This window comes from Cervus elaphus, chromosome 6 (assembly GCF_910594005.1).
Source record: "Cervus elaphus chromosome 6, mCerEla1.1, whole genome shotgun sequence".
Classification (NCBI taxonomy): Eukaryota; Metazoa; Chordata; class Mammalia; order Artiodactyla; family Cervidae; genus Cervus; species Cervus elaphus.
The window spans coordinates 41,151,490-41,178,682 of record NC_057820.1 but is presented as its reverse complement, the minus strand read 5'-3'; the positions used below and the strand labels follow the sequence as shown (position 1 = coordinate 41,178,682).

Sequence of the window (27,193 nt, the reverse complement as noted above, 5' to 3'; positions counted from 1 at the left end):
TCTTTGTAAATGCAGCTTATCAGGTTTAATAAGTTTTCTTGTCTTAGTTTGTAAGATATTTGCTTCTAATAGTAAAGATGTGTTGATTTTCTTTAACTACTTTAATATAGTGTTTTGGTTAGCACATTACCTTCATCTCAGTCTATGGTGAATTATATTAACAGATTTTTAAATATTAGAGCAACTCTGTGTTCTTAGAATGAATTTAACTTGGTTATAATCTTCAACATTTGATATAGTATTTTGTTTAGGATTATTGCAATTATATCATGTTTTTGTTGTTAGCGGCTCAGTCGTGTCCAACTCTTTGTAACGCTGTGGACTATAGCCCACCAGTCTCCTCTGTCCAAAGGATTTTCCAGGCAAGAATACTGGAGAGGGCTGCCATTTCCTTCTCCAGGGGATCTTCCTGATCCAGGGATCTCACCTGGGCCTCCAGCATTGCAGGCAGGCTCTTTCCTGGGTATGTCTCCCTTCTTTCTGTTTTCCTGAAATTTTGCATAGATCTTGGAATGATACGTTTCTTGAAATTTTAGCAAAATTCTATTTTAAAAAGTTTGGATATATTTTTGCGTTAGAGTGAAGCTTTTATTTATTGGTACATTTTTTTAAAAGAACTGAGATCATTCTGATATTAACTTCTTCTCAAATAAGTCTAAGTAAATCATATTTTCTTAGAACTTTTCTATTTCTTTGAAATTTTCAAATGAATATCTGTAACATTTTTTGGGATTTTATTCTATTTTTTAAATATATTTTATGTTTCATTTCTAATCATTTGTATTTAAACCTTTCTTATTTTCTCATTTTTTAGCATTCTCAAAGAGCCAACAGTTGTTTCTGCTGATAATCTATATCAATGTCATCTTTTTCTAGTGTGTTAATTTGTGTCTTTTATTTCTTTTTCTAATTTTCTTTCATTTATAGCATTGTTTCCCTTATTTTTAATTTTAATTTCTCTTATTTTTAAATGTATCTTTTGTCATTTATTTCTAAATTAATGGTTTTTAATGCATGGGGTCTGCATGATGCAAATTTAGAAAATCTCTTTCAAAGATATGTTTAATGGCAAACTGTTGTAATATACTATTTTATTAGCATAGTTTATTTACTTTTTTATTATAGGATGCAAGGATCCCTATATGTCCAGTAAATTAAATGTATTTGATATACTTCATACTTTTATATTTTGTGTGTTGGGTCTATGAATAATTTAATCAGCTGATATTTATTGAGGTCCTTCTTCTACTAAATGATGCTACATGCAGAATGTGTCCTTCCCAAATTCATACACTGAAATCTTAATCTTCAAAGATAAGGTACTAGCTGTGTGGGGGCTTTGGGAGGTGATTAGGTTATGAGTGAAGAGTCCACACAAATGAGATCAAAGCTCTTTTTTTTAAACTTTTTATTTTATAGGAGTATAGTCAATTAACAATGTTGTGATAATTTCAAGTGGACAGCAAAGGGACTCAGCCTTACATATACATGTAGCCATTCTCTCTCAACTCCCTCCCATCCAGGCTGTCACATAACATCGAGCAGAGTTCCCTGTGCTATACAGTAGATCCTTGTTGATTATTCATTTTAATTACAGCAGCATGTGCATATTGTGAAATCAATGCTATTATAAAGGAAACCCCACAGAGATCCATCTTCCATTTCACAACCTGAAGACACAAGAAAGAGGAAGTAAACCTTCACCAGAACTTACATGCTGGCCTCTTGTGCTTGGATTTAGTCTAAAGAAATGTGAGAAATAAGTTTCCCCTGTTCATAAACGACTTAGTCAGTGGTATTTGGTTAGAGCAGCCTGAATAGACTAAGACAAACGAGGATTTGGTAGTGAGAAGAGAGAAAACCCTTGCCTTAATGGAGAAAGCTTATATTAGTTACATTAAGTGAAAAAGGTAGGTTGTAATCTGAAAACATGATTGGAAATTGTCAATTACCTCTTACATTTTCATAAAATGCTACATAGTATTTTCGAAGTGAAGTGAAATTTGCTCAGCTGTGTCCAACTTTTTGCGACCTCAAGGACTGTAGCCCTCCAGTTGCCTTTGTCCATGGGATTCTCCAGGCAAGAATACTGACGTGGGTTGCCATTCCTTTCTTCAGGGTGTCTTCTGGACACAGAGTTCAAACCTGGTTCTCCTGCACTGCAGGCAGATTCTTTGCTATCTGAGCCACTAGCAAAGCCCCAAATAACTTCCCTACCCAGGGATTGAACCTGGGTCTCCTGCATTTCAGGCAGATTCTTTACCATCTGAGCCAGCAGGGAAGTCAATTTATTTTTAGGTTGAACTATTAGAAAATAAAAATTTAGAATGTTTCAAATTTCCTGGAAAACTGAAGACTTTTATCACTATATACTGGTTCCTCTCTTCTATAATGACACTTAAAAATCATATATTTAATCTGATATTAATAGAGCTACTCAATATTATTATATTAGCCTAGTGGTATATATAGTCATGATTAATTTATTTTAATTTCTTTTTAAATTTTCCATGTTTTCATAATCATCAGTTCTGTTAAGTTGCTCAGGCATGTTCCACTCTTCGTGACCCCATGGACTGTAGAACCCCAGGCTTCCCTGTCCATTACCAACTCTGGAAGCTTGCTCAAACGCATGTCCATCCAATTAGTGTTGCCATCCAACCATCTCATCTTCTGTCTTCCCCTTCTCCTCCAGCCTTCAATCTTTTCCACCATCAGGGTCTTTTCCAATGAGTCAGTTCTTCACATCAGGTGGCCAAAGTATTGCAATTTCAGCTTCAGCATCAGTCCTTCCAATGAATATTTAGGACTGATTTCCTTTAGGATTGACTGCTTTGATCTCTTTTCAGTCCAAGAGACTCTCAAGTGTCTTCTCCAACACCACAGTTCAAAAGCATCGGCTCTTCTGAGCTTAGCTTTCTTTACGGTCCAACTTTCACATCCATACATGACTACTGGACAAAACATAGCTTTGACTAAACAGACCTTTGTTGGCAAAGTAATATTTCTGCTTTTCAATATGCTGTCTAGGTTGGTCATAACTTTTCTTCCAAGGAGCAAGCATTTTCTAATTTTATGGCTTCAGTCACCATCCGCAGTGATTTTGGAGTCCAAGGAAATAGTCTATCACTATTTCCATTGTTTACTTATCTATTTGCATGAAGTGATGGGCCCAAATGCCATGACCGTAGTTTTCTGAATGTTGAGCTTTAAGCCAACTTTTTCATTCTCCTCTTTCACTTTCATCAAGAGGCTTTTTTGTTCCTCTTCACTTTCTGCCATAAGGGTGGTGTCATCTGCATATCTGAGGTTATTGATATTTCTCCCGGCAATCTTGATTACAGCTTGTGCTTCATCCAGCCTGTATACTCTGTATATAAGTTAAATAAGCAGGGTGACAATATATAGCCTTGTCATATTTCTTTCCCAGTTTGGAACTGGTCCATTTTTCCATGTCCAGTTCTAACTGTTGCTTCTTGACCTGTGTGGTATATAATTTTTAAAAATAATTTAGATGGGTTTATGCATTTATATTCAGTATAAAAATCTGCTTCTAAGAGGGTGAATTTAAATCATTTACTTCTAGTTTGAAACATGGTATCTTGGTCTTATTTGTACAACTCATTTTATGGTATTTACCTTAATTATCATAAGCCACTGGGCTTTATTGTTAATTTTTTTGTTATTTTGAATGGAGTATAGCCATTGACTCATTGGAAAAGACCCTGATGCTGGGAGGGATTGAGGGACGACAAAGGATGAGATGGCTGGATAGCATCACCGACTCGATGGACATGAGTTTGAGTAAACTGTGGGAGTTGGTGATGGACAGGGAGGACTGGCATGCTGCGATTCATGGGGTCGCAAAGAGTCGGACACAACTGAGTGACTGAACTGAACTGACTGAGCCTAAATATTCTTAGCATTATACAAGTATAAAGGAAGAAGTGACAATGTAGCAAATGTGAGTGGCATGAGAATCTAAATTAAGTTTAGGGAACTTGCGTTGAACCTTGATGTCTATTCAAACTCAGTCACACCTATGAAGCATGATAAATTACCCTTCAGTCAGGACGTGTTCTTATACAACCTGAGGGCTCTACTATCACTCACTTCATGGAAGACCACTCATTCATCCTGGTCATTATTACATCTTATCCCGCTGGATCCCTAGAACTCTACTGAGAAGAAATTCTCAATTTGGTGAGATATATTTTCTGTCATGCTATATAAAGGCTTTTTGCTGCTTCATTCTCTATATATTCATTTAGCATGAGGCCATCCATGAAGCCAAGATGTCCTATGAGATAGTAAAGCAGGCACACTCACTCCCGTCTGGATAGTGACAGAGAAAGAATGACTTGGCCCTGCAAAAGACAGTGATATGTTCCTGCTGTCCACTCAAACTGCTTCTGGTGGTCTATGCTAAATAACATAGAGGAAAAACCATTGCCAGCTCATTAGTTGCAAACCATGTGCTAGGGCTATGTTGATTTGCTCCATAGAAGAGACAGAATCTGGAATAGCAGCTGTAATTGGAGCGACCACCTGTTTTGATAATTGACTGCCATTCACTAAAGCTGTCCAGTTTTTGCAGAGGCCAAATGAGTGAGCTCAGTAAGTGCAAGGGAGGAATGAGCAATCTTGCTTCCCCATGTCCTTAGGTATGTGTGTTGTTCTTGATTCCCAGTTATATATGGAAGGCCAGTTCCAGGCCACTTTTTAGCGTATAAACTCTGAATCTCTAGTTACAGGTTTTAGCACTTGTACTAGGGTTCAGTGCTCAAATGGGTGTTTGTTTATTGTTCATTCCATTTGCATTGCATTCTGATTTGGTATTTCTGCTGCTCCTCATCTCCCTCCTACACTCCACTGCACTCCTCCTCTTTCTCCTTCTTCCTCTTCTTTCTATATTTCTGTTTCTCCTTTCTTTTCACTTGACTCTTTCTTTTTCTGGACTTTTTTCACTTTTCTGTGTCACAGCAATATTCATAAGTATCTTGTAGATTATCAGTATTTTAATTGCATTGTCACAGCAAATCCTTTCATAATATCCTTTCATCCTGACAGAAGCATAATTGAAGTTATACAGTCATTACTCATGAGGATAGAGTAGGGAAACATGATTTAAAACATTATAGGAAATAGTTCAAGCTGTGGTGATATCCTCTGAAACTTTACAAGTTTTTCTTTTGTTATTGAAGCAACTTCATAGTAACAGCTTCATAGGTTAGTAATTTCCCTGTTGCTATTTTATGAACATCATTTATTTAGGCATCAAATTATACAAATATTTTAAGAACCACTCCTCATATTTTAAATACCTTGTATTTTTCTAACTTTCTCTGTATGTAGAGACTTTATATACAGAAACAATTAACATGTTGGTCAGTGATTCATAAAATAGCAGAGATTTTGTGGTTTTGTCCCTTGTCTTGGATCTTCCAGAACATTTAAGTTTCTGTAGGAAGTGGAACTTATCTTAAACCTCTGATAACATATTTTGAATTATTGATGAACAATAATCATCCTCACCCAATTTGTTTTAATCAGGAATACAGAGGCATAATTTTATATATAGTAAAATTTGCCACATTCAAATATATAATTCAATGAGTTTTGACAAATACAGTTCTATAAACACCAAGACATTCATGATATAGAACATTTTTTTTTAACCAAATGAACCTTGCTCATGCTCATTTACAGTCAGTTTTCTCGTCACATTTTTAGCTCATGAAACCTACAGTTCTACTTTATTTCACTACTGTTTTATCATTTAAACAAATCATAAAGGGAATTATAAAGCATGTAATTCCATATGTTCAACATCTGAAATTATTTCAAGGTGTATATCATATATATATCTATACACACACACACACACACACACACACACATATATATATATATATATATATATATATATATATAGTAGTTTGTTCTTTTTTATTGTCAGGTTATGCTCCATTAAATTCAATTTTATGCTCATAAGTTGGTGGTCATTTGGCTGATTCCAGTTTTTGCTTATTACAAATAATGTTGCTATGCACAATAAAGTACAGTTTGTATGGTCATGCCTTCTTTTCTATTAAAAGGACTTTTGAGATTGCTGGGTGGAAATAGTTTTAGCTTTGAAACAAAGTATCACACTGTTCTCCAGCATGGATATACTATTTTGAATTCTAGTTAGAAATGTATAAGAAATGAACACTAAATAAATAGAGACCTAATGCACAATATCTTGAGTATAAACAGTAATCAGTTCAGTTCAGTTGCTCAGTCGTGTCTGACTCTTTGTGACTCCATGAACCACAGCGCCTCCCTGTTCATCACCAACTCCCAGAGTCCAACCAAACCCATGTCCATTGAGTCGGTGATGCCATCCAACCATCTAATCCTCTGTCATCCCCTTCTCCTCCTGCCCTCAATCTTTCCCAGCATCAGGGTCTTTTCCAATGAGTTACCTCTTCACATCAGGTGGCCAAAGTATTGGAGTTTCAGCTTCAACATCAGTTCTTCCAATGAACACCCAGGACTGATCTTTAGGATGGACTGGTTGGATCTCCTTGCAGTCCAAGGGACTCTCAAGAGTCTTCTCCAACACCACAGTTCAAAAGCATCAATTCTTCAGTGCTCAGACTTCTTCACAGTCCAACTCTCACATCCACACATGACCACTGGAAAAACCATAGCCTTGACTAGACGGACTTTTGTTGACAAAGTAATGTCTCTGCTTTTTAATATGCTGCTTAGGTTGGTCATAACTTTCCTTCCAAGGAATAAGCGTCCTTTAATTTCATGGCTGCAGTCACCATCTGCAGTGATTTTGGAGTCAAGAAAAATAAAGTCAGCCACTGTTTCCACTGTTTCTCCATCTATTTGGCATGAAGTGATGGGACCAGATGCCATGATCTCAGTTTTCTGAATGTTGAGCTTTAAGCCAACTTTTTCATGCTCCTCTTTCACTTTCATCAAGAGGCTCTTTAGTTCTTCTTCACTTTCTGCCATAAGGGTGGTGTTATCTGCATATCTGAGGTTACTGATATTTCTCCTGGCAATCTTGATTCCAGCTTGTTCTTCTTCCAGCCCAGCGTTTCTCATGATGTACTCTGCATATAAGTTAAATAGGCAGAGTGACAATATACAGCCTTTACATACTCCTTTTCCTATCTGAAACCAGTCTGTTGCTTTGCTGTCCAGTTCTAACTGTTGCTTCCTGACCTGCATACAGGTTTCTCAGGAGGCAGGTCAGATGATCTGGTATTTCCATGTCTTTCAGAATTTTCCACAGTTTATTGTGATCCACACAGTCAAAGGCTTTGGCATAGTCAGTAAAGCAGAAATCGATGTTGTTCTGGAACTCTTGATTTTTTGATGATCCAGCAGATGTTTTCAATTTGATCTCTGGTTCCTCCGCCATTTCTAAAACCAGCTTGAACATTTGTAAGTTCACGATTCAAGTATTGCTGAAGCCTGGCTTGGAGAATTTTAAGCATCACCTTACTAGCATGTGAAATGAGTACAATTGTGTGATAGTTTGAGCCTTCTTTGGGATTGGAATGAAAACTGACCTTTTCCAGTCCTGTGGCCACTGCTGAGTTTTCCAAATTTGCTGGCATATTGAATGCAGCACTTTCACAGCATCATATTTCAGGATTTGAAATAGCTCAGCTGTATTCCGTCACCTCCATTAGCTTTGTTTGTAATGATGCTTCCTAAGGCCCACTTGACTTCACATTCCAGGATGTCTGGCTCTAGGTGAGTGATCACACCATCATAATTATCTGGGTCATGAAGATCTTTTTTGTACAGTTCTTCTGTGTATTCTTGCCACCCTTCTTAATATCTTCTGCTTCTGTTAGGTCCCTACCATTTCTGTCCTTTATCAAACACATCTTTGCATGAAATTTTCCCTTGGTCTCTCTGATTTTCTTGAAAAGATCTCTAGTCTTTCCCATTCTATTGTTTTCCTCTATTTCTTTGCATTGATCACTGCTTTATAATTATGTAATACCACATCAAAAAATCTTATTATAACATATAAATAACACACTGTACATACTAAACATATACAAATGTTACATGTCAAGTTTATTCAATTAAAAAAAAATAAGAAATGTGTAAGTGTTCATGTCTCCAAACCATGGCTGATTCTTGGTGCTGTCAAGCTTTTGATTTGGTTTGTTCTTTGGTTTCATATTGTAGTCACTAATAGTTGGTGCATGCATGTTTGTTAAGTCGCTTGAGTTGTGTCTGACTCTTTGGGACTCCATGGACTGTAGCCTGCCAGGCTCCTCTGTCCTTGGGATTCTCCAGACAAGAACACTAGAGTGGGTGGCCATGCCTTCCTCCAAGGGATCTTCCCAACACAGGGGTTGAACGCAAGCCTCTTACATTTCCTGCATTGACAGGTGACTTCTTTACCACAAGCGCTACTTGGGAAACCTATTTGCTCATGTGTGGTATATATATATATATATTTCACATTTTTCATAAATTACATTTCATATATATTACATATATGTATAAATATATGGTGATTTATCCATTATTAGTGTTCTGATACTTTTTAATACACCTGGAAATAGTAATTTAACTTCTGTATGTTTTACAAATATTTTTACCCAACTTGTGGTTTTCATTTTCATTTTCTTAACATTGTCTTTTAAGAAAGAATCTTTTTTTTTTTTTTTTTGGTGAAGTTTGATTTACCATTTTTATGTTTCATAATTTCTACATATATAGTCTAAGAAATTTTTTCCAACATACACGATCCCAAAGAATTTTTTCTACATTTTCTTTTAGAAGTTTTATAATTTTAGGTCTTAAATCAGATCTCTGATCAATTTTAGTATAATATTATGGTGTTAAAGAATCATCTTATTGCTTATGTATATCTTCCCCACCCCACCCCAGCATCATTTGCTGTACAGATAATCCTTTCTACTTGAGTTGTCATCTTTTTTTTTTTTTTTAAATCAGTTGTTCATATATGTGAAACTATTTCTGAACCCTCATTTCTGGTCTGTTCGTCTAAATATCTGTCTTAGGCCAGATATAAAGTTGAACCTTATGTCAATACTTTAATATGAATGAGTTTTAGATTAGTAGTTAGTGTGGGAAATTAGCATGCATATTGTAGAAAAAGTGTGAAATTTGTAGTCAGACAGAGGGAATGACTTAACACCTCAGCTTTACCAGTAACCAGCTACATCATATTCTGGTTGTAACTTTTTTTTCCCTTCTGAACATGTTTCTCACTGTAAGATTGTTATACAGAATAAACAACATTTATTTATATGAAGTATATCCTTGTGCCTGATAAATGTAAAACCACTTCATAAATGCTAAGTCCCTTTATCCTTTGTTCAGAATGTTTTAATAGAAAAGAGATTAACTACTGTGTTTCTGGTAGATAGTAATACCTATTCATTAAAAAAAAAAAAAAAAAGCCACCAGATAACTTCTTCTACTAAATATGTGCTTATACCTTGCTACAATAACTTCTAACCTATTTTGAGTAAATTGGATAATTTTGGGCATGCTTAATTGCAATATATACAAAAAATAAAAGCTTACTGGCGTCCCTTACTTTAAAAGCCTAATTTCATATGGCATGCCTAAAAATTTAGTTTTGAGTTACAGCAAATTGTATACAAAATACAGTAACAATGTTGTTTTCATTACACTGAATAAAATGGATTTTTTTCAGCATTTTAATACACTTACATTGGAGACTAGTGGCCTAATTTAAAAAACACTTGCTATTTTGTACTTCACATAAATCACAAATTAATTTATGCATTTGAGTTTACGTAACTTAAGCTCATTTCATAAATATTGGGAAGATATTTAAGTTACAAAAACAATCACTGGATATTTGAATGGATGCCTTTTTAAGCCTGATTGAGAAAGAAAATTGTAAGGAAGTCTGGTTTTAGAATTCAGTAAAAACATTGTTTATGCTTGCTTTGTAGCTTCACAACACAGAATACAGCAGAGTTAGACAAATCATTCTAAGTACTGTCACCCCTTACTTCCCGAGACCTTTACAGAATAAGTAGGTTCATAGAAGTGTGTGTGCTTAGTCGTTCAGTCATGTCTAACCCTTTGTGAACCTATGAACTGTAGCCTGCCAGGCTCCTGTGTCCATGCGATTCTCCAGGCAAGAATATCTTGCCTGGGCTGCCATTTCCTTCCCCAGGGGATCTTCCTGACCCAGGAATAAAAACTGTGTCTCTTGCATTGCAGGAAGATTCTTTACTGTCTGAGTAAGTGGGTTCATCGATATTGCATGAAATATCTAATATTGCTGTTTATGTATGTAGTACTTGAATATTTTGTAAGTGGAAATGGTAAAAAAGAAAGTTCCTTGAATTATCAAAAGTTATATGCTGCTATCTAAAGATAATTCAAAGATCTTTCTTGTACAGTTCTTCCATGTATTCTTGCCCCTCTTCTTAATATCTTCTGCTTCTGTTAGGTCCCTACCATTTCTGTCCTTTATTGAGCCCATCTTTGGATGAAATGTTCCCTTGGTATCTCTAATTTTCTTGAAGAGATCTCTAGTCTTTCCCATTCTGTTGTTTTCCTCTATTTCTTTGCATTGATCGCTAAGGAAGGCTTTCTTATCTCTCCTGGCTATTCTTTGGAACTCTGCATTCAAATGGGAATATCTTTCCTTTTCTCCTTTGATTTTCACTTCTCTTCGTTTCACAGCTATTTGTAAGGCCTCCTCAGACAACCATTTTGCCTTTTTTGCATTTCTTTTCCATGGGTGTGGTCTTGATCCCTGTCTCCTGTACAATGTCACGAACCTCCGTCCATAGTTCATCAGGCACTCTGTCTATTAGATCTAGTCCCTTAAATCTATTTCTCACTTCCACTGTATAGTCATAAAGGATTTGATTTAGGTCATACCTGAATGGTCTAGTGGTTTTCCCTACTTTCTTCAATTTAAGTCTGAATTTGTCAAGAAGGAGTTCATGATCTGAGCCACAGTCAGTTCCCGGTCTTGTTTTTGCTGACTGTATAGAACGTCTCCATCTTTGGCTGCAAAGAATATAATCAATCTGATTTCGGTGTTGACCATCTGGTGATGTCCATGTGTAGAGTCTTCTCTTATGTTGTTGGAAGAGGGTGTTTGTTATGACCAGAGCGTTCTCTTGGCAAAACAGTGTTTGTGTTTGCCCTGCTTCATTTTGTACCTCAAGGCCAAATTTGTCTGTTAATCCAGGTGTTTCTTGACTTCCTACTTTTTCATTCCAGTCCCCTATAATGAGAAGAACATCTTTTTCGGGTGTTAGTTCTAGAAGGTCTTGTAGGTCTTCATAGAACCGTTCAACTTCAGCTTCTTCAGCTTTACTGCTTGGGGTATAGGCTTGGATTACCATAATATTGAATGGTTTGCCTTGGAAACGAACAGAGGTCATTCTGTCATTTTTGAGATTGCATCCAAATACTGTATTTTGGACTCTTTTGTTGACCATGATGGTTACTCCATTTCTTCTAAGGGATTCCTGCCCACAGTAGTAGATATAATGGTCATCTGAGTTAGATTCAACCATTCCAGTTCATTTTAGTTCTCTGATTCCTAGAATGTCGACATTCACTCTTGCCATCAGCTTTTGCCAAACAACAACAACTTCCAGATGTTCAAGCTGGTTTTAGAAAAGGCAGAGGAACCAGAGATCAAATTGCCAACATCCGCTGAATCATCAAAAAAGCAAGAGATTCCTAGAAAAAACATCTATTTCTGCTTTATTGACTATGCCAAAGCCTTTGACTATGTGGTGAAGAAGACTCTTGAGAGTTCCTTGGACTGCAAGGAGATCCAACCAGTCCATCCTAAAGGAGATCAGTCCTGGGTGTTTATTGGAAGGACTGATGTTGAAGGTGAAACTCCAATAATTTGGCCACCTGATGCGAAGAGTTGACTCATTGGAAAAGACCCTGATGTTGGGAGGGATTGGGGGCAGGAGGAGAAGGGGACGACAGAGGATGAGATGGCTGGATGGCATCACCAACTCAATGGACATGAGTTTGAGTAAACTCCAGGAATTGGTGATGGACAGGGAGGCCTGGTGTGCTGCAATTCATGGGGTTGCAAAGAGTCAGACACGACTGAGTGACTTAACTGAACTCATAGTCTAATTTGAGGAATTTTAAATATTTGGTTCTTCCAATATTCAGGAAATCTTGATCTTACCATTGTTAGAAAGACTACAGAACATCACAATATTTACAAAGATTCTTTTATCATTTCTAAGTTTATGGTACACCAACATGCTATAGTTATATAAGACAACATATAGCAAATTATAAATTAATTTTTATAAACTTATCCCTGGTGGCTTAGATGGTAAAGAATCCACCTGCAATGAGGGAGACCTGGGTTTAATCCCTGGGTTGGGAAGATTCCCCTGGAGAAGGGCATGGCAACCCATTCCAGTATTCTTACCTGGAATATCTCCATGGACAAAGGAGCCTGATGAACTGCAGTCCATGGGGTCGCTGTCAGATATGACTGAGCGACACAGCACAGTATGTTTACAGTTATTAAATAATTCTATTTCCTCTATATATCTTGTTATTCCTCGAATTGTTTAATCTCAAATATATATGGGAAGCACCCAACAAGTATTCAACTCTCTCGGATATGCAATTTAACATGATAATTGATTTGATTTTTAAAATGTTGAGTTATAGCCAAAAAGCACCACACTATCATTGTTTATTTGCTTTTCCAAGTATTCTGTATTTCTGGCATAATCTCTCTCATTGTATAGCCTGTCAGTATTACAATGATCAGGGTTTTTTTTGTTAGATTGCATTTTTTTTATTATAAAACATGACTAGAGAAAAGTACAGAATCATAAAGTCACAGTTTGGTAAGTTTCAGAGGTAAATACCCCTGCAAAATTACTGAGATTAAAAAATATATACATAAACACACACACAAAATATTATATTACTGGCATCCTAGAAATGTCCCCATTCCCTGTCCCCACTGTTGGCCTCCCCAAAGGTAGCTAGTAGCCACTATTTTTATTTCTACCATCACATATTAGATTTCCCTCCTCTTTAATTTTAGATGAAGGTTCTCTTTTATGCCTTTTTATTAGCATATGTTGTTCATAAATGTTGTTTACAGCAATAGTTTTTTAGTTTAATTGGTATATAGTAATCAATCATATGATGTGCATATGATGATACCACGATTTATCCCTTTTGTTCTTGATTAAGACTTTGGAAATTTCCATTTTTTGGCTATTACATATTGCAATGGTATGACATTCTTGGGCATGTATTTTAGTGAATATATTTAAATATTTCTTTTATATATATGCTTAGGATAGGCATATATCTTCAATGTGGATAATTCAAAGCACTTTTTAATGATTCAGATTTGCGCTATTGTCAGAACTGTGTGAATGCTTTGTTTGTTCCCCTAACAAAATGCCTTGGAATTATATGTTTTGTGTTAGTTATGCTAGTGTATATAAAGATGCATCATGCTATAATGTTAATTTGTTTTCCCCTACAGGGTAGTTACGTTGAAGACATTTTCATTTGTGTACTGAGTATTGACTTTTCTGCTTTTACGTGTTGGCTCTTCAAACCTTTGAGCCGTTTCCCTCTTTTTTCATCATTGCTCTTTTCTTCCTTTTGTTCCACCTTAATGATTTGTAAAATGAATTTCTATAATCTAGACACAAATCCTTTTAAATAATTGTATTAAAAATCTTCATCCATTCTGTGATTTAAATTTTTTCTCCTTTAGTCTGTCTTAAAGCTATGTGTATTTATTTCTTAACTTTTCAATTTTTTTTGTGAGTGTGGTTGGTTTTTTTATTGAATTTGAGTGTTATTCATACATTATTGATATAATTTTTTACCCATTTATATTTTAAACATAGTTTCATAGTTGTGCTTGGCTTTTCAGTTCTTTAAGACTATCTTTTGAAAATCAAGCTTTTTAAATATTGATAAAGTTTAGGTTAGCTCTGTTTTAAATTAGAGTTCATTCTTTTTGTCCCTCATTTTAATCTTCTCTAACTCAAAGTCAAAATGTTTCCTTTTTTCTAAGTGTTCTTATATAGCTTCTAAAGTTTACCACTTATGTTTAGGTCTATGATTCACTTAAAGTTTCAGTTTTAAGCATTTATTTTCTTTTTTTTTCTTTTTTCTTCTTTTTCTCCTCAATTTCCCTAGTATAGTTTATTGGAAAAATGATCATTTTTCCATTGAAAAGCTTTTGCTACATTTGGCAAAAATTATTTACCTTAATATGTGCATGTTAATTTCTCAGTTCTCTGTTTTGTCCCACTCCTCTATATGTCTACCCTTCTTAAATACCACACTTTTTCTGACTAATATAATGAGCCTTGAATCAGGAAAGATAAGTCTCCTGTGTCCTTTATACTTTAACTGTTTAGGCTCTTCTATTTCCCTTACATTTTCATATATATATTAGAATATATTTGATAAGTTCTTTAAAAGCATTTTTGGATTTTATTTGGGACTTAGTTAAGTCTATATTTAATTCTGGAGAATTACAGTCTTAACACTATAAAGTTTTTTGGCCCATTAATATAGTAAAGTGTCTTCATTTATATGTATGTATTCTTTAATATTTTAACAATATTTTGCAGTTTTAACAATGTCTTGCTCATATTTAAATGTATCCATGTATATTGTGCATTTTAATGTTATTGCAAATGATATAATTTCCACATGTTTATTACCAGTGTTGGTAAATATAACTAATTTTCTATGTTGACCTTGTAATTTGTGACCCTACTAAATTCATGTATTGGTGCTAATAGCTGTTTTGTAGATTCTTCAGGGTTGCCTATAAACCCAATTGTGTTATCTGTAAGTAGAATATTATTTCTTTTATTATCCATATGATTTTTAGATTTTTTTAGCTTAATTTGTACTAGCTTGGGGGTGAGATAAGCTCTGTTGTAATGTTAAATAGAAACATTGAGAGTATACACAGTCTTATTTTAGCTCTTATGGGAAAATCATTTAAATTTTTCATAAATGGCTGCATAGTTTGCTAGGGCTACAGTAAGAAAATACCACAGACTGGGTAGCAGAAATTTATTTTCTCACACTTTTGGAGACTAAGAAGTCCCAGGTCAAAATGTTTGTAAGGTTAGTGCCTACAGAAGGTTGTTGAGTGAAGAACTTCGTCCTGAAACTGAGAAGGACCCTGAGGGGCTCCTGGGCATAGAGACCTTTTTGTCCCACATTTCTTGTAGTCAAGATTCTAGCCTCTTTGACTTTCCCTGAGCTCCAAAGGGCAGATTCAAACAGTTGCTGATTAAGGGAGGAGAAGAAAAGATTAAAGGGCCCAGAGAAACTCAGCTATTAAACATTAGAGACTTACCACCTGAGATGAGATCAAGGATGCACATGCTCTGGATACACCCTAATCTTGTCAGCAACCCCACCCTTGAGCCCTTAATGTAAAACTCTTCACAGAATTCTCCTGGGTTGGGACTCATAGTTTTCAAGGGCAGCAGTCCACTGTGTCCCCCTTTGCCTGGCAAGGCTATAAAGCTACTCTTTTTTTTACTTAATCCAAAACACTTTTCTCTGAGTTTCAATTTGGCACCAGTGCAGAGAAGAGCTTTCAGCATCATTTCCATGGTTTGTAGAGGGCTTTGTTCACCCTGTGTCTTCACATTGTCTTCACTCTGCATATTTCTGTTCCAACTTTACTCTTATATTAAGGCAAGTCATGTTAGATTAAGGGCCACCACGTTACCGCCTTTTAAATTAATTAGCCTTGTGAAGACCCTATTGTTACCGAGTCCAAGCTTCCTCTGCTCACAGCATGTCAGGCCAATAAATCCAAGAGATGAAGTGTTGAGGCAAGGGATATGACTTTATTTGGAACACCAACTGACCAATAAGTTGCAGACTGAAGTCTCAGAATACCCATCTTCTTGGAGTCTGGATGCCAAGTTCTTTCATAGAACCAGAGAGAGAGAAGCAGTGAGGAACTAAATTAAAAGGCAGAATAGAGAGGGAGAGGCAATGTGGAAGTAAAGTAAAAAGGATCCTCAGTCTTGTAAACCAGCTCTAGGAATGGTGGGACTCAGGATGGATGTGTGAAGTCCTTTCTTGCAGCTATGCATAGGTGGGCAGGGTCCGATTATCTCTCTGTGAGCTGAACAAAGGCACTTTAGTTTACCGGTCAGGCAGAGAGACAGCATTCTGAGGCAGGCTATTATGTATGATTATAATAGCAGATAGCTGCTTGATGGCTTGGGGGCTTCCAAGGGGACCCTAGTAGTAAAGATCCCAACTGCCAATACAGGAGACATAAAAGGTTCAATCTCTGGGCAGGGAAGATCCCTGGGGAAGGGAATGGCAACCCACTCCAGTATTCTTGCCAGGAGAATCCCACAGACAGAGGAGCCTGGCAGGCCATGGTCCATAGGAACACAAAGAATCAGACACAACTGAAGCGACTTAGCATGCATGCTTCATGGCTCAGCTGGGTAAATATCCCACATGCAGTGCAGGAGACAGACGTAGGAGATGGTTGTTCAAACCCCTGGGTCAGGAAGATCCTCTGGAGAAGGAAACGGCAACCCACTCCAACATTCTTCATTCTTGCCTGGAAAATTCCATGGACAGAGGAGTCTGGTGGGTTGCAAAGAGTCAGACACAACTGAGCGACTAAGCATAGTCTTATTCAAATCATGACCTTTCTGAAATGGGAAAATAGGGCAGTGAGAAAGATGCAATCAAGAGTTCATTCTTGCACTAAAATGCTTGGAGGTGGAGTGTGTATACATTTATATATATATATTCCAGGCTCCTCTGTCCATGGAATTCTCCCGGCAAGAATACTGGAGTAGGTTGCCATTCCCTTCCCCAGGGATCTTCCCGACCCAGAGATTGAACCTTTTATGTCTCCTCCATTGGCAGGTGGGTTCTTTACTACTAGTGTCCCCTGGGAAGCCCCCAAGTCATCAAGCAGCTATTTGCTATATATATGTATATATATATATATAAAACAAAAGCAACAAAGAACAAGTCAAAGAAACAAATATGGAGAATGTACCTTACGATCTGAAGCTCTAAGGGCTAGGGTTTTAACACGAGTTCGTCTTTGTAGTCTTGTTTTTGAGAAGAGGAAGCTGAAAGTGCAGTCAAGGTATAGCCAGTGTCTATTTGTAGAATTGGTAGACTCCTCAAAATAAACCATGCAGTACAAAAATTGGGACAGGAAATTGTATGTACAGCATGACCCCAATTCTATGATAAAATAGTGTATTTTCTTAAAGTGAATATTAATAGGTTTTTCCACTAGATTAAATTTAAGATTTTTTTCATTCTACTTCTCTATTTTTAACACAAATTGTACCTTAGGTGATTGAAAAAGTACACACTACAGTCAAAGCCTTTCCTAAAGACCTGTCTCCTTTATTTTGCATATACTTTATATAATATGGGGCTCAAATTTCCTCTCTCAGTGAAATTAGGAAGAAAAGACAATTTGTCAATTAAGCTTATATATGCCTTTCATTTGGAAAGATATATGCACCACTATGTTCATAGCAGCAGTTTACAATAGCCAGGACATGGAAGCAGCCTAAATGTCCATTCACAGAGGAATGGATAAGGAAGATGTGGTGTGTGAAATATTGTTGTTTAGTCACTAAGTCGTGTGCAAATCTTTGCAACCCAACAGACTCTGGCCCGCCAGGCTCCTCTGTCCATGGGATTTCCCAGACACCAATACCGGCATGGCTTGCCATTTTCTTCTCCAGCGAATCTTCCTGACCCAGGAATATTACTCACCCATAAAAAAAAAGAATGAAATGACGCCATTTGCAGTAACATGGATGGACCTGGAGATTATCATACTAAGTGAAGTAAGTCAGAAAAGGAAATACATATACCACAAGGTATCACTTATATGTGTAATCTAAAATAAGACACAAATGAATTTAATCTATGAAACAGAAGAGACAGAGAATAGACTTGTGGTTGCCAAGGGGCAGGTGGGCTGGCAGAGGGATGGATTGGAAATCTGGGATTAGCAGATGCAAACTATTATATGTAGAATGGATAAACAATAATATCCTACTACATAACACAAGGAGCTGAATTCAATATCTTTTAATAAACCATAATATAAAAGAACATGAAAAAGCCATTTTGCTATATATCACACACTAACACAACAAACAATCAGTATTATTTTTAATTCCCTTCCTTCCCCTTTAAGACAAACACCTCTGTGTTGGAAGGGTAACTACCTGACATCAGTGGCTGCTCTGAGGGAATGGGTAACGGCTGTTAAAGTATCCCTCCCCACCCCCCGCCCCCGCCTCTCTCCAAGATGGAGCTAGGGAGCTTAGCAGGTGGAGACTTGCCCCCCTTACCCCTCGGCCCCCCGTCTCACTGAAGGGACAAGGCTATTTCCACGCCTTGGTCCCTGCCTTGGGGAACTCCATGCTGCTGCTAAGTCACTTCAGTCGTGTCTGACTGTGCGACCCCATAGACGGCAGCCCACCAGGCTCCCCCGTCCCTGGGATTCTCCAGGCAAGAACACTGGAGTGGGTTGCCATTTCCTTCTCCAATGCATGAAAGTGAAAAGTGAAAGTGAAGTCGCTCATTCATGCCCGACTCTTAGCGACCCCATGGACTGCAGCGTACTAGGCTCCTCCATCCATGGGATTTCCCAGGCAAGAGTACTGGAGTGGGTTGCCATTGCCTTCTCCGTGGGGAACTCCATGAGGTCACATCAAGTCGCTGAGATTCAGCATCAGGCTTCTCGGGTGTCTTCTATTTGGTCAGAACAGTCCGGAGCCCACTGTGAGGCCCCCAGGCTCCCTGGCGCAGGATGAGGCGCGGTCATGCTGCGGGCGCTGGACTCCATTATCCGCTCCCTTTGTAGGTCCTGCAGCGCGGACTCTATCCTCCCCTCCTCTGCTCTGCTCCTCCCTTCCCCCCTCTCTCTTTCTCTCTTTCCTCTCCCAGTGGGACCCGGGCAACAGCCCGAACCTCTGAAAGAATGGTGAGTTGCTTTTTATTTTTTAAAGATAGTTGTGGTTATAAGTACAGGCATACCTCGGAGATACCGCAGGTCAGGTTCCAGATCATTATAATATAAGAGAATGTCACAATAAAGTGAGTCAGGAGAATCTTTTACTTCCCCAGTGCATGTAAAATTTTGTATATACTCTATTGTAGTCGATTAAGTGTGTATTATGTCTAGAAGAGTAATGCATATATCTCAATTAACAAATGCTTTATTGTTTAAAAATGCTATCATCTGAGTCTTCAGCCAGTTGTATTCAATTTGTAATAGTAACAACAAAGTGCACTTATCACATGTTACCGTAACAAATATAACAATAATGAGAGAATAAATGTGAGACAGTGCAAGAATTATGAAAATGTAGCATGGAGACAGAGTGAGCAAAGGCAGCTGGAAAAATAGTGCCAACAGACTCCTCATGGAGTCTTGTCACAAACTTTAAATTTGTTAAAAAAACACAAAAAAACAAGAATATCTACAACAAAAGAGATATGCCTGTGTTTTGCTCTCTCTTTAGCTACATTGTCACAAAAAACTAATAATATAAAACTATGTGTGTCTGTATTCCACATTTTCTTTTCCATTCATCTGTCCACTTAGTTGGTTTCCATGTCTCGGTTATTGTAAATAATATGGAAACGAAGTGGGGGTGTAGATATGTCTTTGACATAGTGATTTCATTTAAGTATATACGCAAAAGTGGAGATGCTAGATCATATGATAGTTCTGTTTTAAATGTTTGAGAAACCTCTATACTATTTTCCATAGAGACCACACCAATTTACATTCCCACCAACAGTGAACAAGTTTTTATTTTTATCCATATCCTCTTCAATACTTATTTTCTGTCTTTTCAATAATAGACATGATAACAGGTGTGTGTGAGTTGGTATCTCATTGTGGTTTTGATTTGCACTTCCCTAATGAAAAGTGCTGAGCACCATTTCATACACCTGTTGGCCTTTCCAATTATCTCCTTTGGAAAAATGTGTATCCAAGTACTTTGTTCAATTTTAAATTGTGTGGTTTTTTTTTTTCCTGTTGAGGTGTGTGAATTCCTCATATATTTTCAACGTTAACCCCTTACTACATACATGATTTGCTAATATGCAAATATTTTCTCCTATTTCATAGGTTGTTTTTTCATTTTGTTGATAGTTTCTTTTGCTATGCAGAAGCTTTTACTTTGATGTAGTTCTTTTTAATTTTTTATTTTGTTGTTTCTGCTTTAGGATAATATATAAAAAATAATCACCAAAAGTTTTACAGCTATGCTTTTTTTTTTTTTTTTTTTTTGTGGAGCAAAGGTGTTTTAATAAACATGGCTTGGGCATATATACTGTAGTTATTCTCAGCAAAGATAAAGATTAAAATTCCAGACTTACAAAACATAAGACAATCCCTATTAAAGAGAGAGTTGCAAACAATTACCTTTTACAGTATGGCTCATAAAAAGGAAGAGGGTACTTATCAATGTAATGAGAAATGCCTGGATTCCTTAGCCCCGGGAAAGGTGTGCCTCTTCTCTTAATTCCTGAATATTCAGGAATCAATAAGGGCCTGAGGGTTCCTGACAGATCCAAAACAGCATACAGGAAGCCTCTTGTTAAATGCTTCCTGACAATTCCCCCTATTTTATTATATTTGTAAAAAAAAAAAAGGTCCTGACCAAATGAGTTTGGTTAGTATTAACCAATCTTATAGAAAGGTGATGATAAACAACAAATACAATTATCAAGACAATCACCAAAGTTACAGTTCTAGACCCGATGCTGTGTGTAATACTTTGAAACCATCCTTGTGAGTCTAGCCCGCATAATTTGTTTAGCTAAAGTTTCTAAATTAGTGGAAGAGCGCAGACGTTTAGAAAAAGTTTCAAAGATTTCCTTTTGCAGTAATTGTACATTCAGAGAGGCATTATTAAGTAAATGAAATTTGATTTGTTCCCAGTAGTAGGTGCTATGATTGAATTAAACAGGAGTAACACAAAATTGGAAATTAATACGTTACAGATCAAGCTGTAAATTTCTTATGGCTATAACAAAAGGAAGTGGGACACAGGCCTGTATAATATGACTGATTATAGAGAAAGAAATAGTTACTATGACCACGACTGGTCCCTGTGAAATGTCTGGTCCGAGTCCCAAGTTCTTTGGTGCTGGCAGCAAGTTTCCATATGTTTTATATGTTTATAGTTCAGGCCCAATTTGTTTATCGAGGATGATTGGAGGAGGAGGAGGAGGGTGTCATTCCACTGTCAAGCCAGCCAAGAAGTCCTTTGTCATGGTAATGTTTCAACGTAGTGTTAATAACCTTTTACATAATGTTTTTTGTTCTTTCCCTAACTCTTTCCCTAAAGTTTCAGTAGTAAACATGGTTCACAGACAGAAAAAGGGCAGCAATGTCTGCAAGTCTTCTTTTGGAGGCAGGATGAAAGCCCAAGTTTGTTGGCCGACGTTTATGCATAATTTCGCTGGGCCCATACACAAAGGAAGGACTTCATAACCTAAAGAAATTGTAATTAGTTTTCCCTCCTCCCCAGGGTGTGAGGGTTCCAGGGAGGGGGCATGTGGGTGGAGTCATTGGTTGATAGGATCGATAGGTCTTTTCTCCATCTATTTTATGACCCAGAGGAAGTTCAAGGGAAGCTGTGATGCTCACCACCCTTGAAGGAGTCCACATGGGATGAAGAAGTACTGTGGGAAGTCTGTTAGTAACCACCATGTCTTGAGTCCTCCAGACGACCAACTTCCCAGGATCCCCCTCTCTGGAATCCATCTTGGCTTAGTGATGCATGTGCCCCCAGGAAGGATGCCAATTCAGAATGACTGGCAAGAGACAAGCCAGAAAGGAACCCAATGACCATCAACCCTGAGACTGTGAGGTTCTCTCCGTTTCCCTCACCCTCCTGCCCCCCGACGCGCTCCTTTCTTGTAGAGAGTTTGTTTCAAGTCTTATATTTGTCTTAAATTCATTTTGAGTTAGCTTTTGTGAGTAGTTTAAGATAGAGGTATAGTTTTATTCTTTTGTTTGTGAATATCCAATTTTCCTGTACAGTTTATTTGAGAGAATCTTTTTTCTCCGTTGTGTGTTTTTGGCTCCCTTGTCAAAATATTAGTTGACTATAAAAGCATAGGTTTATTTCTGGGCTCTTGATTCTGTTCCATTCATCCCTGTGTCTATTTTTATGCCAGTACCATACTGTTTTGATTATTATATCAATAGCTTTATGTATCTTGAAATCAGAAAGTTCTGCTTTGTTCTTCCTCTAAGGATTGTTTTGACTATTCAAGGTCTTTTGTGGTTCCATATAAAGTTTAGGATTAGTTTGTGTGTGTGTGTGTGTGATTTTGTATGTATTTCATTGTTTTTTGATGCTATTATCAATGGGATAATTTTCTTTATTTCTTTTTCAGATAATTCATTTTTAGTGTATAGAAACAAAATTTTTGTTCATTTTGATTTTTTAATTTTTGTTTATTTTGTACACAGCAGGTTTACTGAATATATTGATTAAAGCTAATTTTTTTGGTCACAGTTGGCACTCTTGTCTTTTTTTGATCTTAGTGGGAAAGCTTTCAAACTCTCACCATTGAGTATGATGACAGCTATAGGTTTATAATATGTGATCTCTCTTATGTTGAAGGACATTTTTTCTATACCTAATTTGTAAGAGTTTTTTAAATCATGAGTGGATGTTGAATTTTGTCAAATGCTTTTTCTGTATCTATTATATTTAGATGATTATATGATATTATTCTTTTATTCTCTTAATGTGATATATCATATTTGATTTGCATATATGGAAACATTCTACATTGAAAGGTGAATCCCACTTCCTCATGGTATATAATCCTTTGAATGTGCTGTTGAATGTGGTTTGCTAGTACTTTATTGAGAATTTTTGCATACATATTAATCAGGAATATTAGTCTATGGCTTTCTTTTCTTGTAATGTCACTATCTGGCTTTGTACTAGGCTTTTAGCAGCTTTTTAAAATTAGTTGGGGAGTATTCCCTCTTCAACTTTTTTAGATGCATTTCGGAGGAATTGGTTTAATTCTCCTTTAAATGTTTGATAAAAATCACCAGTGAATTCATCTGGTCCTGGCTATTTCTTTGTTGGAAAAATTTTTATTACTGATTCAATCTCCTTACTAGTAATTGGTTTGTTCAGATTATCCTATTTCTTCCTGATTCAGTGTTTGTAGAGGACACAACTCAGTCACTAGCAATGCCCTTTATTAGTTTAAGGAAGTTGACAAGACTGTTCTTGTCAGTTACTGTCAAGGAAGTTGACAACACTCAAATGAGAATGAGTGTTGAGTTTGTCAGAATTTTTATGTATCTTTTGAGGTGATTATATGATTTTGCCTTAATAGTTCATCAATTTAATGAATTAGATTAATTTATTTTCTAATGCATATTCAAACTTAACCTTATCATGACCTATTATTTTTGTAATATTGCTCAATATGACTTAATATGATTTTACGGGAGAATTTTTCTTTTATGTTCTATGTTATACACTACCTTTTAGTATTCTTTCCTTGTTTAGTTGTATTTGATTTTGATATCAGAATTTAGGGCTTCCCTGTTGGCTCAGACCATAAGAATCTACCGGCATTGAAGATGATCTAGGTTCGATTCCTGGGTCAGGAAGATTCTCTGGAGAAAGGAATGGATACCTACTCCAGTATTCTTGCCTGGAGAATTCCATGGACAGAGGAGCCCTGTGGGCTACAGTCTGGGGTTTCACTGGAACTATAAAATGACTTGTAAAGTGCTCCCTCCTATTTTGTATAGAATTGATACGTTATTTCCTGTTTGTTTGGTAGTTTATCCTCATGCCACTACTTGCCATGGAATTCTTAGGAAGATTATTTCAGCTATAAATCAATGTCATGATTCTATAATGGAAACTTTAGGTTGCCTGTTTTATTTATTTACTTTGGAGTATTTTTACTTGATTGAAGCACAATTGCTTTACACTTCATGTCAATTTCTGTTGTACAGCAAAGGGAATCAGCCATACATAAACACATACCGTCTCTTTTTTGGTTGCCCTTCCCATTTAGGTCACTCCAAATCACTTTAGAAGAGTTCCCTGTGCTATCCAGTAGATTCTCATTATAGGTTGCCTATATGATTTTAAAATGAGAAATAATAGTTTAATAATACTTTTAACCTATGTCAAAAATGGAAAATAAGTGAGATATTGAAGAGAAAAAGAAAGGTCTGCTCTTTCAGGCTTGAAGAGATTTTGAAAGAAGAAGGAGATGAAAGGTAGTGAAGCAGATGCAAAAATATTTATGTCCTCGTCTTTCCAGGCCATTTTCATATATTAAAGAATGTCAAAAGGAAGCCAGGGAACTGAGATAATTTTGCCTCACATTTTGTTGAGGTTATGCAACAGACCTTCCTCAAAGTTGCCTCTGAAATAATCTCAGTTCAGTCAGTTCAGTTGCTAAGTACTGTCTGACTCTTTGCAACCCCACCCATGGACTGTAGCACGCCAGGCGTCCCTGCCCACCACCAACTCCTGGAATTTACTCACACTCATATCCATTAAGTCAGTGATGCCACCCAAACATCCAATCCTTTGTCGTCCCCTTCTCCTCCTGCCTTCAATCTTTCCCAGCATCAGGGTTTTATCCAATGAGTCAGTTATTCTCATCAGGTTTCCAAAGTATTGGTGTTTCACCTTTAACATCAGTCCTTCCAATGAATATTCAGGACTGATTTCCTTTAGGATGAACTGGTTGGATCTCCTTGCAGTTTAAGGGACTCTCAAGAGTCTTCTCCAACACCACAGTTCAAAAGCATCAATTTTTGGCACTCAGCTTTCTTTATACTCCAACTCTCACACCACACATGACTACTGGAAATACCATAACTAACTAGATGGACCTTTGTTGGCGAAGTAATGTCTCTGCTTTTTAATATGCTGTGCAGTTTGGTCATAGCTTTTCTTCCAAGGAGCAAGCATCTTTTAATTTCAAGGCTGCAGTCACCATCTGCAGTGATTTTGGAGCCCCCAAAAATACAGTCTCTCACTGTTTCCACTGTTTCTCCATCTATTTGCCATCAAGTGATGGGACTGGATCCCTGATCTTAGTTTGCTGATTGTTGAGTTTTAAGCCAACTTTTTCATTCTCCTCTTTCACTTTCCTCAAGAGGCTTTTTAGTTCTTCTTCGCTTTCTGCCATAAGGGTGGTGTCATCTGCATATCTGAGGTTATTGATATTTCTCCTGGCAATCTTGATTTCAGTGTGTGCTTCATCTAGCCCAGCATTCTGCATGATGTACTCTGCATATAAGTTAAATAAGCAAGGTGACAATATACAGCCTTGATGTACTCCTTTCCCAATTTGGAACCAGTCTCTTGTTCCATGACTGGTTCTCACTGTTACTTCTTGACCTGCATACAGATTTCTCAGGAGATAGGTCAGGTGGTCTGGTGTTCCTGTCTCTTTAAGAATTTTCCACAGTTATTTGTGACCCACACAGTCAAAGGCTTTGGTGTAGTCAATAAAGTAGAAATAGATGTTTTTCTGGGACTCTCTTGCTTTTTCGATGATCCAGCCGATATTGGCAATCTGATCTCTGTTTCCTCTGACTTTTCTAAATCTAGCATGAACATCTGGAAGTTCATGGTTCACGTACTGTTGAAGCCTGCCTTGGAAAATTTTGAGCATTACTTTGCCAGCATGTGAGATGAGTGCAATTGTGTGGTAGTTTGAATATTCTTTGGTGTTGCCTTTCTTTGGGATTGGAATGAAAACTGACCTTTTCCAGTCCTGTGGCCATTGCTAAGTTTTCCAAATTTGCTGGCATATTGCATGAAGCACTTTCATAGCATCATCTTTTAGGATTTGAAATTGTTCAATTGAAATTCCATCACTTCCACTAGTTTTGTTTGTAGTGATGCTTCCTAAGGTCCACTTGACTTCTCATTCCGGGATGCCTAGCTCTAGGTGAGTGATCACACCATTGTAGTTATCTAGGTCATGTGTAATATAGTATAAAAGAAAATAAAATATAATCTTTGCATTCATATATCTTTAAGTAATAGAATATAATAACACTGCAAAAGTATACAAGCAGCTTAGTTCTAGAATCCTATAAACAATTCATTTTTTGAAACTTAAAGTTATTACTTTGCTTTCACTTTTCAATTTTCAAGTAATAACTTTCAAAATAATTTTAACACTAAGCCAAAATTTCTGTGGAAACAAGTATAGAGTTGATCCTAGATACAAAAATTAAGTACCTTAAAGGAATTCTAGTGAATATATAGCGTGCAGACTGTCTTATGAGTGTATATACTTATATGTATCCTCTGCCTGGTTCTCGGCACATATTTTTACTCATTCCAATTTTTCTGAACATATCCTAGTAATCTTTCATCAAACAATTGCTGATTATTATTTTGGGGCTCTTCAAATATATTTAATACTCAACCTGGTGGGGTGTTTTGGTTATCCCTTTTAAGTGTCTTGCTTTTTTTTTTTTTTTTACAATTTCATATTAAAGTTGATTTTACTTCAATTATTTTTCCAGAATTTATCCAGAAATTATTATGTTTTAATATGATGTTTATTTAGTAAGTAATACTGTTAGTCACATTTTAGAAGAATCTGGTAATTCTTTTAAATATTATGATTTTAAACAGTCATTTTTAATGATTGAAAGTACATTATGTACTTCTGAGCTCCCCAATAATAAACCTATCTGATATTAAATTCTTTAAAAAATATCCTAACCATAAGCATTTAATTGAACCAAGATTTATTTTATGTAATACTGATACAAATATGCAACAATTATTGAAAGATATGTCACATTTGATAAACAAAAAAGTCCTATGTATACACACATGTTCAGTTGCGAAGTTCAGTCCAACTCTATATACCCCATGCACTGTAGCAACTTCACTCCTCTGTCCTCCACTGTCCCCCAGAGTTTGCTCAAATCCATGTCCTTTGAATCAGAGATGCTGTCTAACCATCTCATCCTCAGCCGCCTCCTTCTCCTTTTGTCTTCTTCAGTCTTTCCCAGCATCAGAGGCTTTTCCCATGAATTTGCCCTTGCATCATGTGGCTAGAATATTGGAGC

At 36.7% G+C, this 27,193-nt stretch overlaps 1 non-coding gene across 1 annotated transcript; it reads right to left on the bottom strand.

Moving 5' to 3' along the window:
* Positions 1-2,209: 2,209 nt before the first annotated feature.
* TRNAF-GAA lies at positions 2,210-2,281 on the bottom strand. Its single transcript has one exon. It is a non-coding gene; the product is annotated as a tRNA-Phe (tRNA).
* Positions 2,282-27,193: the final 24,912 nt, after the last annotated feature.